Below are 14,220 nucleotides of genomic sequence, written 5' to 3'. Positions count from 1 at the left end.
GCCATCCAGAGCCCACCGCCACCCCCTATCATCAGGCCGCGTGCGACCTGCGGGCGTGGCCATTTTGCCTCCCGGCCACCACGCTGGCCATTTTGTCCCTCGCCGCCGCCATCTTCTTCATTCCCGGAATCCATGTGTGACCCATGGCTGACGCCATCTTGGATGGGGCCCCAGGCCCCCAGCACAGCCGACCACACGCTGCCCGACCAGAACTCGAACTCTCCATTACTGCAGCTGGCCTCGGTGACTCTGGACCAGAGCCGGCCCCGGACGCTTGCGAAAGCAACAACGGCGATCTCCATCAACGGCCACGTGTCGTCGTGCTTGATCGACTCTGGGAGCACGGAAAGCTTTGTTCACCCCGACACGGTAAGGCGCTGTTCTCTTGTCACCCATCCCGTAAACCAAAGGATCTCCCTGGCCTCCGGGTCACACACGGTGGAGATAAAGGGGTTCTGCCTAGCGAACCTCACTGTCCAAGGCAGGGAATTCCACAATTTCCGTCTGTACATCCTGCCACACCTCTGCGCAGCCACCCTCCTTGGGCTGGACTTCCAATGCCATCTGCAAAGCCTGACTTTTAAATTTGGCGGCCCGATACTCCCCCTTACTGTCTGCGGCTTCGCGACCCTTAAGGTCGACCCGTCCTCCCTGTTTGCGAACCTCACCCCGGATTGCAAACCCGTCGCCACCAGGAGCAGACGGTACAGTGCCCAGGACCGGACCTTTATCAGGTCGGAGGTCCAAAGGCTGCTGAGGGAAGGGGTCATCGAGACGAGCAACAGCCCCTGGAGGGCTCAAGTAGTGGTGGTAAAGACCGGGGAGAAATATAGGATGGTCATTGACTAAAGCCAGACCATCAACAGGTTTACGCAGCTGGATGCGTACCCTCTCCCCCTTATAGCCAACCTGGTGAACAGGATCGCGCAATACAAGGTTTTCTCCACGGTGGTTCTCAAGTCTGCCTACCACCAGCTACCCCTCCGTCATGGTGACCGCCAGCACACAGCCTTCGAAGCAGATGGGCGGCTCTATCACTTTTTAAGGGTTCTCTTCGGTGTCACGAACGGGGTCTCAGTCTTCCAATGAGAGATGGACCGAATGGTTGACCGGTACAGCTTACGCGCAACGTTCCCGTATCTTGATAACGTCACCATCTGCAGCCATGACCAGAAGGACCACGACACCAATCTCCGAATATTTCTCCAGACCGCGAATATCCTTAATCTGACTTACAATAAGGATAAATGCGTGTTTAGCACCGACCGTCTGGCCATTCTGGGCTACCTAGTGCGAAGTGGAGTCATAGGCCCCGACCCTGAGCGCATGCGCCCCCTCAGGGAGTTCCCCCTCCCTCACTGCCCCAAGGCCCTAAAGTGCTGCCTCGACTTCTTCAGCTATTATGCACAGTGGGTCACCAATTACACAGGCAAGGCTCGACCCCTGATCCAGTCCACAACCTTCCCCATGTTGACGGAGGCCCGCCAGGCCTTCTGCCGCATCGAAGCAGACATTGCTAAAGCCACGATGAGCGCCATCGACAAGTCCCTCCCCTTCCAGGTCGAGAGCGATCCGTCCGACGTAGCTCTGACGACCACCCTCAACCAAGCAGGCAGGCCTGTTGCTTTCTTCTCCCGCACTCTCCATGCTTCCGCAATTCGCCACTCATTGGTCGAAAAGGAGGCCCAGGCCACAGTAGAAGCTGTGCGATACTGGAGGCATTACCTGGCCGGCAGGAGATTCACTCTGCTCACGGACCAACGGTCGGTTGCCTTCATGTTCGATAATGCGCAGCGGGGCAAGATTAAGAACGACAAGATCTTGCGATGGAGGATCGAACCCTACAATTACGAGATCTTGTACCGTCTGGGAAGCTGAACGAGCCTCCTGATGCCCTGTCCCGCGGCACTTGTGCCACCGCACAAGTGGACCGCCTCCGATCCCTCCACGAGGACCTCTGCCACCCGGGGGTCACTCATCTCTGTTCTTTTATCAAGACCCGCAACCTGCCCTACTCCATCGAGGAGGTCAGGTCCGTCACCAGGGACTGCCAAATCTGCGCGGAGTGCAAGCCGCACTTCTACCGGCCAGAGAGGGCGCACCTGATAAAGGCTTCCTGTCCCTTTGAACGCCTCAGCATGGATTTCAAAGGCCCCATCCCCTCCACCGACTGCAACACGTATTTCCTGAATGTGATTGACGAGTACTCCCGGTTCCCGTTCGCCATCCCCTGCCCAGACATGACCACAACCACCGTCATCAAGGCCCTCCAGGGTTTCTGTTCGGTTTCCCCGCATACATTCACAGTGAAAGGGGGTCCTCCTTTATAAGTGACGAACTGCGTCAATTCCTGCTCAGCAAAGGCATCGTCTCAAGCAGGACGACCAGTTACAACCCCCGGCGAAACGGTCAGCTTGAGAGGGAGAACGGCACGGTCTGGAAGACCGTCCTGCTGGCCCTACGGTCCAGGAATCTCACAGTCTCCCGCTGGCAGGAAGTCCTCCCGGTCGCCCTTCATTCCATCCGGTCGCTGCTCTGTACTACCACAAATCAGACACTTCATGAACGTCTCCTTGTTTTCCCCAGGAAGTCCTCCTCCGGGACCTCGCTCCCAACCTGGCTAGCGACACCCAGACCTATCCTGCTTCGGAAACATGTGAGGGCGCACAAGTCGGACCCGTTGGTCGAGAGGGTCCACCTGCTGCACGCGAACCCCCAGTACGCCTATGTAGCGTTCCCTGACGGCCACCAAGACACGGTCTCCCTTCGGGACCTGGCGCCCGCCAGAGCCCCACGCGCACCCGCACCAGTGCCCCCACCCCCACCCTCCCCGCAGCACCTGACCGGCAGGTCAGTACTCCCGCCGCCCCTGCCTAGGCCCGAACAAGCACCGGCGCCCCCTACAGGTGCCCCCCTGCCCACTTTTCACCCCAACAGCAGCGCCTAGGGGTGACGAAGCTGCCTGGGAGGACGACACCACGTTCCCGGAATCGCAACCACTGGGACCCCCATCAGGATCACCGCCGAAGCCCAGACGCTCCAGAAGGATGACCAGGCCACCCGATCGACTGATTGCTGCACCATGAACACTTTGCTATTACCCTCAACATCACGGCACCTCAATACCTGGTCCTACCATGCGAAAGGCGACATTAACGCTGGCCATCACCCCGCCGGGCTCTTTTTTAACAGGGGGTGAATGTGGTAACACCAGATATTGCGGTACCTGAGAGGTGGATGACCATTGGCTAGACCCAGGAGTCTACCATTGGCTCATGTACATAGCTCCGCCCTGAGAGGCGGAGTATAAGAACCGATTCCGTCCCAGCAGCCTTCACTTTCTGTATCAAAGCTGCTGGGGAACAGTTCTAGCAGATTAAAGCCTATTAGTCATGACTCACCTTGTCTCGAGAGTAATTGATTGCGCATCAAGATAACAACCATTCAGACGGAGTCCATTCAGGCCCCCGTGCTGGCCCCTTGGGAGAATTATCCACAGCTTTGAAAGTCCAGACACAAAGCACACTTCGTCACAATCTTTATCAATCCTCTCATATATTTAATCAAGTTCAGCAGGCACAATTTGCCTTTAAAAACGGCATTCTGGCTGGGCAGCTGGTAAAGCAAAGATATTAGGGAGTATGGGCCAAAGGCAGGTATATGGACTTAGGCCACAGATCAGCCTTGATCACATTGAATGGTGGGACAGGCGCGAGTGGCTGAATGACCTACTTCTGTTCCTATGTCATTTACTAACCCATATTCTTCCAATTCAAATCTCAGTTTCATGGATTATGGCCACAATAGGATTCCCCATCACCGACTAAGCTGACAAGGCTGTGGATGAATGGTTTAACCCTGTTTCCATTTTTGTAAAAGCATAATATTTGCATGCCTCTAGTGCTATAACACCATGACCATATCCGAGGAATATGAAGGACTATAATACAGTTTCCAAGGTTTACAGCCTTACCTTCATCAGGAACCTCAGATGCACCCCATCTAAACAGCTACTTTCCTACTTTCAGTGTGATCATCCTCTTACATACCAGCTCTTCAACTATTACTTCATTTCTCTACCATCTTCATTGTGACATTGGCGACAATCTCTTCTTTTGTGAGGTCATAACGAGTAATCATAACTATCAGGAAAATTGCCAATGGTGCATTTCAGTAGGTATATCCACTTCAGCAAGGGGATGGAAAGGAGAGATGGAGGGTGATACTGAAGTGTGAGCACCTGATTTATGACTGATGATGTGTCCCTCAAACTCCATTGCAGAGCATGCAAAATTCTTGTTGTGTCATATAGCACCTGGCAACCGGTGATGGGCCATTCTTCCTCTTAGAAGGATGTCTTCCTGGCTGACAATTATTGACTGATCTCACATTGTTGGTCTGTTACTTTCTTATGCATTGCAGCAAAATACAGCAGAACTGGATGAAGATGAATCCCCTGTGGACACAGGAAGAATGTTGTGCAATTTAGGACACAAGCTTATCCATGGACTGGGAATAATGACAACATTGTTTTGCATCATGTTATGCAGGCCATGATATATGTAGGTCACATACTCCTTTGGAATATATAAAATAGACTTTGTGTTTGAGTATTTTGGAGTTTGCAAACAAGTCTGAGTGTGAAACTTGAGGTAGATAAAAAGTGATTCTCCAACTATTTGAATGCACTGATTGTTATTTAGCTGAATGTAATTTAAACTTTCCAGACTACTGATACTTCAAGGACAGACTTCCATTATCAGGTCAATCCTGAATAGTTCTTTATGGGTGTCCATGTTCATGCCAAATTTCCCGAGGCTGATAGTCTCCTGAGTGTGCTTTGGGCATTTGAGCGCCTGCTCGTTTTGAAACTTCATTGTACTGATATGATTAGTCTTCACTTTGAAACTACTTCAGTTGGGTGGAATATTCAGCCCAGTGAAGAGTTCCTTCATTCTGCACATCCTGCTGTCCCAAATTGGTATTTACACATAGATTACAACACAAAAGTCAGCAGCTTACCCCAAACAATGTATTGATCTTCCATGTGAACTGTAACGCTAATCCCTTGTTCCCATTTCCCTCTTTTTCTCCTTTCCTTGAATTTACTGGAATCTGCTTCAATCACTGACAATGCAGTCCACAGCCTCACAATTCTCTGTAGTGAAAAACATTTTTCCTGACTTCTGCCCTAAATCGCTTGCTTTTAGTTATATTCTACTGCTTCTTGACCCCCTCTTTCATGGAAAAATCAGGAAGACTGGGCGCGATTCTCCGATCCTGGGGCTAAGTATTGATGCCGTCGTAAACGCCGGAACGTTTTACAACGGCGTGATCTGGCCCCTAGGATCAGCGATCCTGCGCTGCACAGGGGACCAGTACGGCACTGGAGAGCCTCACATTGCTTCAGCTTCCGATACGGACGTCAGCACAGGCGCCGCAGGTCCGCGCATGCGTGCCACGGCTGGCGCGCATTCGCGCATGTGCGCCACGGCCAGCGCGTTGGTTGCCATCTCCGTGCCGGCCCCGACCCAACATGGCGGAGACCAACAGGGGCCCGGCGTGGAGGAACATAGGCCCCCACTGGGATAAGCCCTCCCGCTGATCGGTAGGCCCCTATCACGGGCCAGGCCACCGTGGAGGGCCCCACGCCCCCTAGGGTCGGATACCACCCCCCCCACCCCCCCCCCCAACATGAATGCTGAGGTCCTGCCAGGAAGGACCAGACGAGAACGACGCCGGTGGGACTCGGCCTAACTCGGCGGGCACTCGGCCCATCACGCGGGGAGAATCGCCGGTGTCATGATATCCAGGTAAACATCATAGCACATACATACATACATACTGATGGACAGATCAACGGACCAATCAACACACACACAACACGACAGCCAATCACAGGCAAGAGCATACACAGTACAAAACAGGGAACACGACACTTCCTGGGCACTCGAGCACGAGACAGCTCAGGGCACAGAGCACATAGCAAGCCACTCTGACATCCACCATGTGCTGAGTGCCACTACAAGATAGAATTAGGAATAGGTCCACAGATTCAAGGGTTATGATCAAACCTCAGTAAACAGTATACAACTGTAAATAGATGTTTGAAATAAAACTGAGTTGTACCATTCACAACCGTGTTGGTTCGTCTGTGTAGCAGAGTACCCAACACTTCAGCCGGGGGCGGCCACGTTGAGCAGCCCCCGACCGGTGCCGCACCAGCGCCAATGGCGCCGATTCTCCGGTCGCCAGATTCACGCCCCCCCCCCCAGCGATTCTCCAACCCGTCGCGGGTTCGGAGAATCCCGCCCCGTGTTTCTATCTACTCTGTCACAATTCTTCATCATTTTAACCAGCTCAATCAAATTGCCCCATCTTCGCTTCTGATATATTCAGGTACCATTGGCCTATCAAACATAAACTGGCTTTCATTTATACTCAACAGCCCTTAAGCGAGATCCTGGAAGCTGAATGGACATTAAATTGATAATGTTTTTCTTCCTTCATTGCAGAATGTGAAGAGGAGCTCTGCTAATTCCCAGTAATTGCAGCAATTCTCCCATTCACTCTATTTGCTAAATGTATTGTCACTGGACAGCAATGCCGAGACCCAGGGTAATGCTCTGGGGACCTGGATTTGAATCCTACCAGGGCAGATGGTGGAATTTGAAAATGCCCAGCCAGCAACGCCCACGTGAATGAATAGAAAAATAATAATTCTCTGTACACTTTTATTGGTCATATTGGTATGTCCACCTTTTCTTATTTTAAAATTTCAGAGTTCCCAATTATTTCTTTTCCAATTAAGGGGTAATTTAGCATGGCCAATCCACCTAACCTGCACATCTTTGGGTTGTGGGGGTGAAACCCATGCAGACACGGGGAGAATGTGCAAACTCCACTTTGACAGTGACCCAGGGCCGGGATTTGAACCTGGGTCCTTAGCGCCACAGTTCCAGTGCTACCCACTGCGCCACATGCCACCCCAATAATAGCTATTCTAATATTGCTAAGGATGCATTAATCCAAATTGCTTGCTCACCTTGCAGCACTGGGAAAGTTGCAAATGAAGCAGACAATGTCCAAATCAAGCAAGACCTGGACAATATCCAGGCTTGGCTGACAAGTGGCAAGTTACATTTGCACCTCACAAGGGTCATGCAATGTCCATCTCCAACAAGAGAGATCCCACTACCAACATCCTGGGGGTTACCATTGGGCAGACTGGATTCGCCATATAAACACTGTGGCCACAACAACTGGTCAGAGACTGGGAGTTCTACTGAGAGTAACACAGCTCCTCACTTCCCAGTGCCTGTTCACCATCTACACGGCACATGTCAGGAATGTAATGGAATACTGTCCACTTGCCTAGATTAGTACAGCTCCAACAACACTCAAGATGCTTGACATCATCTGAGTCACAGCAACCCACTTGCTTGGCAACAATTCACCACCTTAGACATTCACTCTTCCTGCCACTGATGCACAATGGCAACAGGGTGTCCCATCTACAAGATGCACTGCGGCAACTCACCAAGGCCTCTTCAACAGCACCTTCCAAACTTGCAACCTCCACCACCTACATATGCCACAATGACTTCAGGCAAAGGCAGATGCACAAGTAAAGATGGAAATCGTGAAGAAAATGTCACAAGTGTGTTGTTCCAGCATTAGAGAATCATAGAATCCCTACACTGCAGAAGCAGGCCATTCGGCCCATCAGTTCAGCACCAACCCTCCGAAAGAGCACCCTACCTAGGCTCACTCCTCCACCCTATCCCCATAACACCACATAACCTTTTGGACACAAAGGGGCAATTTAGCTTGGCCAATCCACCTAACCTTCACACCTTTGGACTGGGAGTCTTTGGACTTATCTTTGTAAAGATGACACCTTAGAGTCTGGAGCCCTATTCAGGAGCACTGAGTGGTGTGAAATTCCTCTACTTCTGTGGTAGATATGCAATAAACTCATCATAAAATGTTAATTTAAATTATTCCAGTCTCAGAATCCTTCTAGCAATATGATCAATGTTAATTACTGTCAGTCACAATCTGGTGCTGAAAATTAAATATTACAAATTTTAATTATTGGGAATATTTATAAAACTCTACTTTTGTGTGAATATGTGTGTGAGCGAGTGTGTATGTGTGTGATTGAATGCATGAGTGTGTTTGTGAATGAGTGTGTGAGCGAATCAGTGTGTGAGTGCATGAATGAGTGAATGTATAAGAGAGTGAGTGTGTCAGCGAGTGGGTGTATATGAGTATGTGTATGAGTGTGCGTGAGGGTGTCTGAGCCTGAGCATGCATGTGCGTGTGTTGTATGCGTGTGTGTGTGTGTGAATGTAAGTGTGTGTGTAAGTATGTGAGTGTGTGCAAGCAAGTGATTGATTGTGAGTGTGTAAGTGTGTGTGTGAGTAAGTGTGCCTGTGTGTGTGTGCACGGGTGTGTGAGAGTGTATGTGCGTGAGTGAGTGTGAATGCATATGTGCATGTGTGAGTGGGTGTGTGAATATGTGAGAGTGTGTATGTGTCTGAATGTGAGTGTGACTGTGAGCAAGTGTGAGTGTAATTGTGAGTGAGTGTAAATGTGTGAGTGTGTGTGTATGTGTGACTGTATGAGTGAGTGCATGAGTGACTGTGAGTGAGTGGAAAGTAGTGTGTGTGAAAGAGTGAGTTTGTGCACAGGTGTATGAGAGTGTATGTGTATGAGTGAGTGAGTGAGTTAGTGTGAATGTGTGCATGCATTTGCTTGTGGGTGTGCGAATATGTGAGAGTGTCTGTGCGAGTGTATGAGTGTAACTGTGAGTGAGTGTGAGTGTGAATGTGAGGGTGTGTGTGTATGTGTGTGAGTGAGTGTGTGAGTGTGAATGAGGGTCTGAGGATAAGTGTGTGCATGAGTGATTGTGTGTGTGACTGTGTATGTATGTGTGAGCAAGTGTGTTAATGTGAGTGTGTTAGTATAAGTGTGTGAGTGAGTTTGTGAGTGTGAGAATGTAAGTGAGTAGGACTGTGTGAGTGAATGTGTGGGTGGGTGTGAGTGAGTGGATGTGAGTGTGAGAGAATGTGGCTGTGAATGTGTGTGTTTGAGAGTGTTAGTTTGTGTGACTGTGTGTGAATGTGTTTTGAGTGTGTTTGTGTGAGTGTGTGTTTGAGTGTGTGTGGGGGTGAGTGAATGTGTGAATTCATGTGTGAGTGTGTGAGTATGTGTGAGTGTGTGTATTACTGGGTGTGAATGTGTGTGAGTGAGTGTGAGTGTATGTAAGTGTGAATGTATGTGTGAGTGTGTGTGTGCAAATGTAGGTAACTATGTTAGTGAGTATGTGCTTCTGTGTGTGTTAGTGAATGTGTGTGTGAGTGAGTGTGTGACAGTGAGAGAGTGTGCTGAGTGTGTGTGTTGCATTGTGTGAGTGTGAGAATGTTTCTTGCATGTGTTTGTGTGAGTGTGTTTGACTGTGTGAGGGTGAGTGAGTGTGTGAATCAGTGTGTGAGTGTGATTATGTGTGTGCGAGTGTGTGAATCAGTGTGTGAGAGTGAGTGTGAGTGTGTGAATACAGGTGACTGATAGTGAGTGTGTGAGTGTGTCCGTGAGCATGTGAGCTTGTGGGAGTGTGTGAGAGAGAATATGCAAGTGCATGGCTGTGCCTCTGTGTGTTTGTGTTAGCGTGTGTGTGAATTTGAGTGAGTGTGTGAGCATGTGTAAATGAATGAGTGCATTTGTGACTGTGATAGTGAGTGTGTGTGAATGTATGTGAGTTTGTGTGTGAATGTGTGTGTGTGGGTTTGTATGTGAGTATGAGTGTGACAGTGAGTGTGAATGTGTGAGTGTGTGTAAATGTAGATGATTATTAGTGAGTGTGAGTGTGTGTGAGTGAGTGTGTTGGTGAGGGTTTTAGTAAGAGTGAGTGTGTTAGTGCACGTGTGAATGTCAATGTGTGTGTGTATGTGAGTGTGTTAGTGAGTGTTTAAGTGTGACTGTGTTGGTGAATGTGTGAGTGAATGTGTGTGAGTGTGCCCATGTATAGGAGAGTGCTGTTCACATGAACACACCAGTGATTTTCAGGACCTGCCAATCTGGATAGTGTAATGCACAGGTATAGTTCTAATTGGAATCTCCAGGCAGCATAAGAGGTGACCCTTTGACCAGGGTCAGAGATAAGTAACAAAAGAAAGAAAATTATAAGACTGAAAAAAGAAACAAGAAAACTGAAATCTCCAGCCAGTTTCAACAGAAAAAGTATAAAGCTCACATTGTCCTGTGAAGCGCTGAATAAACTTTACTTTAGATATATACGTCTCCCCTGCCTATCTCTGAATAAAGCTGCTCCACAACTGAACTTTTAATGCTACATCCAAACCTCAGCTGCAAGGGGTTAAATCCTTGCACTGGTCAAAATAGTGTTATGGGCGAGGCGTTTTCAGAACCCCAAAATGTATCATGGAGTTCAACCAACCTCTCCCTTTAATAGATTTGTTGCTTTTCCCAGCACACGGAATTTTCCCTTGGTGTGGGATTACAATTCTGGACACGTGGGTTTTTAAACACTAAACACTGTTTATTCCATGAACTCAACTTAACATCTTAAATAAACATTGGATCTCGTAACACCCCTTACTTCAAAGATAACTCAGAAAATATTGCAACAGTCAATAATTCCTTAAAATGTTCCTTCAAATTTCCAAGAGACCATAAGACCATAAGACATAGGAGCGGAAGAAAGGCCATTCGGCCCATCGAGTCCACTCCACCATTCAATCATGGCTGATTTCAACTCCATCTATCCGCTCTCTCTCCATAGCCCTTAATTCCTCGAGAAATCAAGAATTTATCAACTTCTGTCTTCAAGACACTCAACGCCCCGGCCTCCACCGCCCTCTGTTGCAATGAATTCCACAGACCCACCACTCTCTGGCTGAAGAAATTTCTCCTCATCTCTGTTCTAAAGTGACTCCCTTTTATTCTAAGGCTGTGCCCCCGGGTCCTAGTCTCCCCTGTTAATGGAAACAACTTCCCTACATCCACCCTATCTAAGCCATTCATTATCTTGTAAGTTTCTATTCGATCTCCCCTCAACCTCCTAAACTCCAATGAATATAATCCCAGGATCCTCAGACGTTCATCGTATGTTAGGCCTACCATTCCTGGGATCATCCGTGTGAATCTCCGCTGGACCCGCTCTAGTGCCAGTATGTCCTTCCTGAGGTGTGGGGCCCAGAATTGCTCACAGTATTCTAAATGGGGCCTAACTGATGCTTTTTAAAGCTTCAGAAGTACATCACTGCTTTTATATTCCAAGCCTCTTGAGATGAATGACAACATTGCATTTGCTTTCTTAATTACGGACTCAACCTGCAAGTTTACCTTTAGAGAATCCTGGACTAGGACTCCCAAGTCCCTTTGCACTTCAGCATTATGAATTTTGTCACCGTTTAGAAAATAGTCCACGCCTCTATTCTTTTTTCCAAAGTGCAAGACCTCGCACTTGCCCACGTTGAATTTCATCAGCCATTTCTTGGACCACACTCCTAAACTTGACACCTTTAAACAAAATCACATCAGGTTAAAGGCTTCACTATTATAAGTTTAAATCACCCAAATGATCCAGAGATAGTCTTTCATGGCAGAGATCCAGCTCACTGCAAACAGAGACACACACCAGCTCTTTTCAAACTGCAAAACTAAACTGCAAAATGGCTGCCCTGAGCTCAGCCCCATCCACTCTCTGACATCACTGTTTTCTTAAAGGTACATTGCTTAAACATCCATGTCTTAAAGGTACTCTCACATGACAATAGAATCTTTCGAGTTGTGCTAATTTTCCCAATTACCTAATTTGTGAATGTCACAAAACTAAAAAGGTGACAACCTTCCCCCTGTTCTTGTTAATTCCTTCCTCAGAAGATGTTTGGAATCATTGCAAAATACAAGAGACCATTATAGACAGACACAATGGGCTGGATTCTCCGATTTGAAGACTAAATGCTGATGCCGGCATGGGAACAGTGGCGTTTCACATCCCAAAAAACGGCGCATAGACTGCACCGATCCTGCGTCTGCTTGGGGCTAGCAGGCACGCAGCTTAAAGCCCCCAGCTTTACCTGCGGATACGGCCAGAGAATTGCCGGGCCCGTGGCTGCACATGCGCACGGCGCCGGCCTGCAGCGGCTGCGCCGTGCAACATGGCGCCGGCCCTGCGTGGACCCGGCTTCCCAAAGACTGTCCCCCTATAATCAGCCTTGCCACCCCCAAATCACCCCCACCAGTGCCCCCAATCTCCCGGCAAAGTCCCCACCCCCCGCAGCCTGCGAAACGGCTCCCCCCACCCCCCCCGACTGTGGAGGTGTTGGACTCACTCCGCAGCTGCCACGCCGGGTTCACGAAAATAAAAGGGACAAGCGTTCCATGCCATCAGGAACTCGGCCCATCGAAGGCGCATCGGGGAGGGCCTCAGGTGACATCCATTGTAGAGTACGCCGTTTTTGAGGGGGCGGAGCATTGCAAAAGCGGCACCGCCCCCAATTTAGCCGCAAACGGGGATTCTCCGGCCGATCACAGAACGCGATTTCGGCGTCGTCGATTGGAGAATCCCGCCCAATCTCTCCCAAAGTACGTTCCTGATGGGCACAGTTCGACTTCGTATTGGGGCCGAAACTCCATAGGTTTCTGTCAATCTCCTACCTGATCCTTAACGGGCATAACAATGAAGATGGGTGAGGGGGAAGGAATGGTTACAGCCACACCATCAACAGGCCCTGGTGCTATAACTTCTTGACTCTGTAAGAAATCCAGGATCCAGCCTAAGCTGGGTGTCCCCACTCTAGCTGCTCACGACTTGGCACTTGGATGTGGCAGCCATTATCTATATATCAACCTGCACAAAGTGAGTGGTTTCAATGCAGTCAGATTGTAGTTTCCTCGAGGGTCTGACAGGATTGCTGGGGTTGTGGCAAGGCCAGAGGTGTGGTACAAGAAGATTCCTGCTTCACACTAATGTGACCCCCTTCCACTAACTTCATAAAATCCAATCGGGTCAGCGCTGAAGCAGCAGCAATTGTAACTAAAGGATGATCTCGGGTGATACTTATTTGAGTAAAATGGGAATTGATTTCTTGATGATTAACCTTTCCCACTAACCGGGAACACTGAAATCCCTTTTATAAACTGTTTCTGAATGAAAGGATGAGTACTATTCCCTACTGAGTTGAACATCACACAAAATTACAATATAAGCCATTAGGAAACGTATTTCTGGCAAGTAATGCAGGCCTAATGAGGGCCAATCAAAACAATTGAATCTCTTACTCAGTGAATGCTGCCACCAATTAAAAATTATTTTTTTGATAGCATACTGCATATCCATCCACCACACTGAGTTCTTGCAGGATCAAGGATGACAGAAGGCAAACAAAGAATTTTCAAAATACAGCAGAAAAAAAGAACAAAACATAAAGCAAGCCTCAAAGTTCTTCTCTCGGATTCTCTGCCCCAAGGTAGGTCCAATGCACAGCGTTATAACCTCCACCAGGGGTAGGGCAATGAAACAGGCCCCAAATCCCCCTCAGCCGGGACGGGAATCGAACTGAATTTGTTTGCCCCAATCTGATCCGCACTAGTCGTCCAGCTCCCCAAGGACTCAGAGTTACCGTGGTAGCAAGAGAGAGTGGTGAACACAGCCCAATCCATCACGTGAACCCGCCTCCCATCCATTGACTCTGTCTACACCTCCCGCTGCCTTGGGAAAGCGGGAAGCACAATCAAAGACCCCTCCCACCCAGGTTATTCACTCTTCCAACTTCTTCCATCGGGCAGGAGATACAAAAGTCTGAGAACACCAACTAATAGGTAGGGCAGCACGGTGGCATAGTGGTTGTCACTGCTGCCTGAAAGCTCCAATTCCAGGTTCAATTCCAGTCTCAGGTGACTGTCTGTGTTGAGTTTGCACTTTCTCCCCATGTCTGCTTGGGTTTCCTCCTACAGTCCAAAGATGTGCAGGTTTGGTGGATTGGCCATGCTAAATTGCCCCTTAGTGTCCAAAAGTTTAGGTAGGGTTGCTGTGCTATGGGGGTAGGGTGGAGGCATGGGCTTATGTAGGGTGCTCTTTCCAGGGGCTGGTGCAGGCCCGATGGACCAAATGGCCCCCTTCTGCATTGTAAATTCTATGAAAAATAGCTTCTTCCCCGCTGTCACCAGACTCCTAAATGATCCTCTTAT

The 14,220-nt window shown here is 49.1% G+C and overlaps 1 long non-coding RNA gene across 1 annotated transcript in view; it reads right to left on the bottom strand.

Moving 5' to 3' along the window:
- Positions 1 to 4,023, bottom strand: part of LOC140430080 (uncharacterized) — a 56,198-nt gene extending 52,175 nt beyond the window's left edge. Inside the window, exon 1 of the long non-coding RNA XR_011949316.1 lies at positions 3,974 to 4,023. This is a non-coding gene — a long non-coding RNA (uncharacterized lncRNA). The remainder of the gene's footprint in view (positions 1 to 3,973) is intronic.
- Positions 4,024 to 14,220: the final 10,197 nt, after the last annotated feature.

This window comes from Scyliorhinus torazame, chromosome 9 (assembly GCF_047496885.1).
Source record: "Scyliorhinus torazame isolate Kashiwa2021f chromosome 9, sScyTor2.1, whole genome shotgun sequence".
In the NCBI taxonomy this organism is placed as follows: Eukaryota; Metazoa; Chordata; class Chondrichthyes; order Carcharhiniformes; family Scyliorhinidae; genus Scyliorhinus; species Scyliorhinus torazame.
The sequence above is the reverse complement of the archived record's forward strand: the minus strand, read 5'-3'. Positions and strand labels throughout refer to the sequence as shown.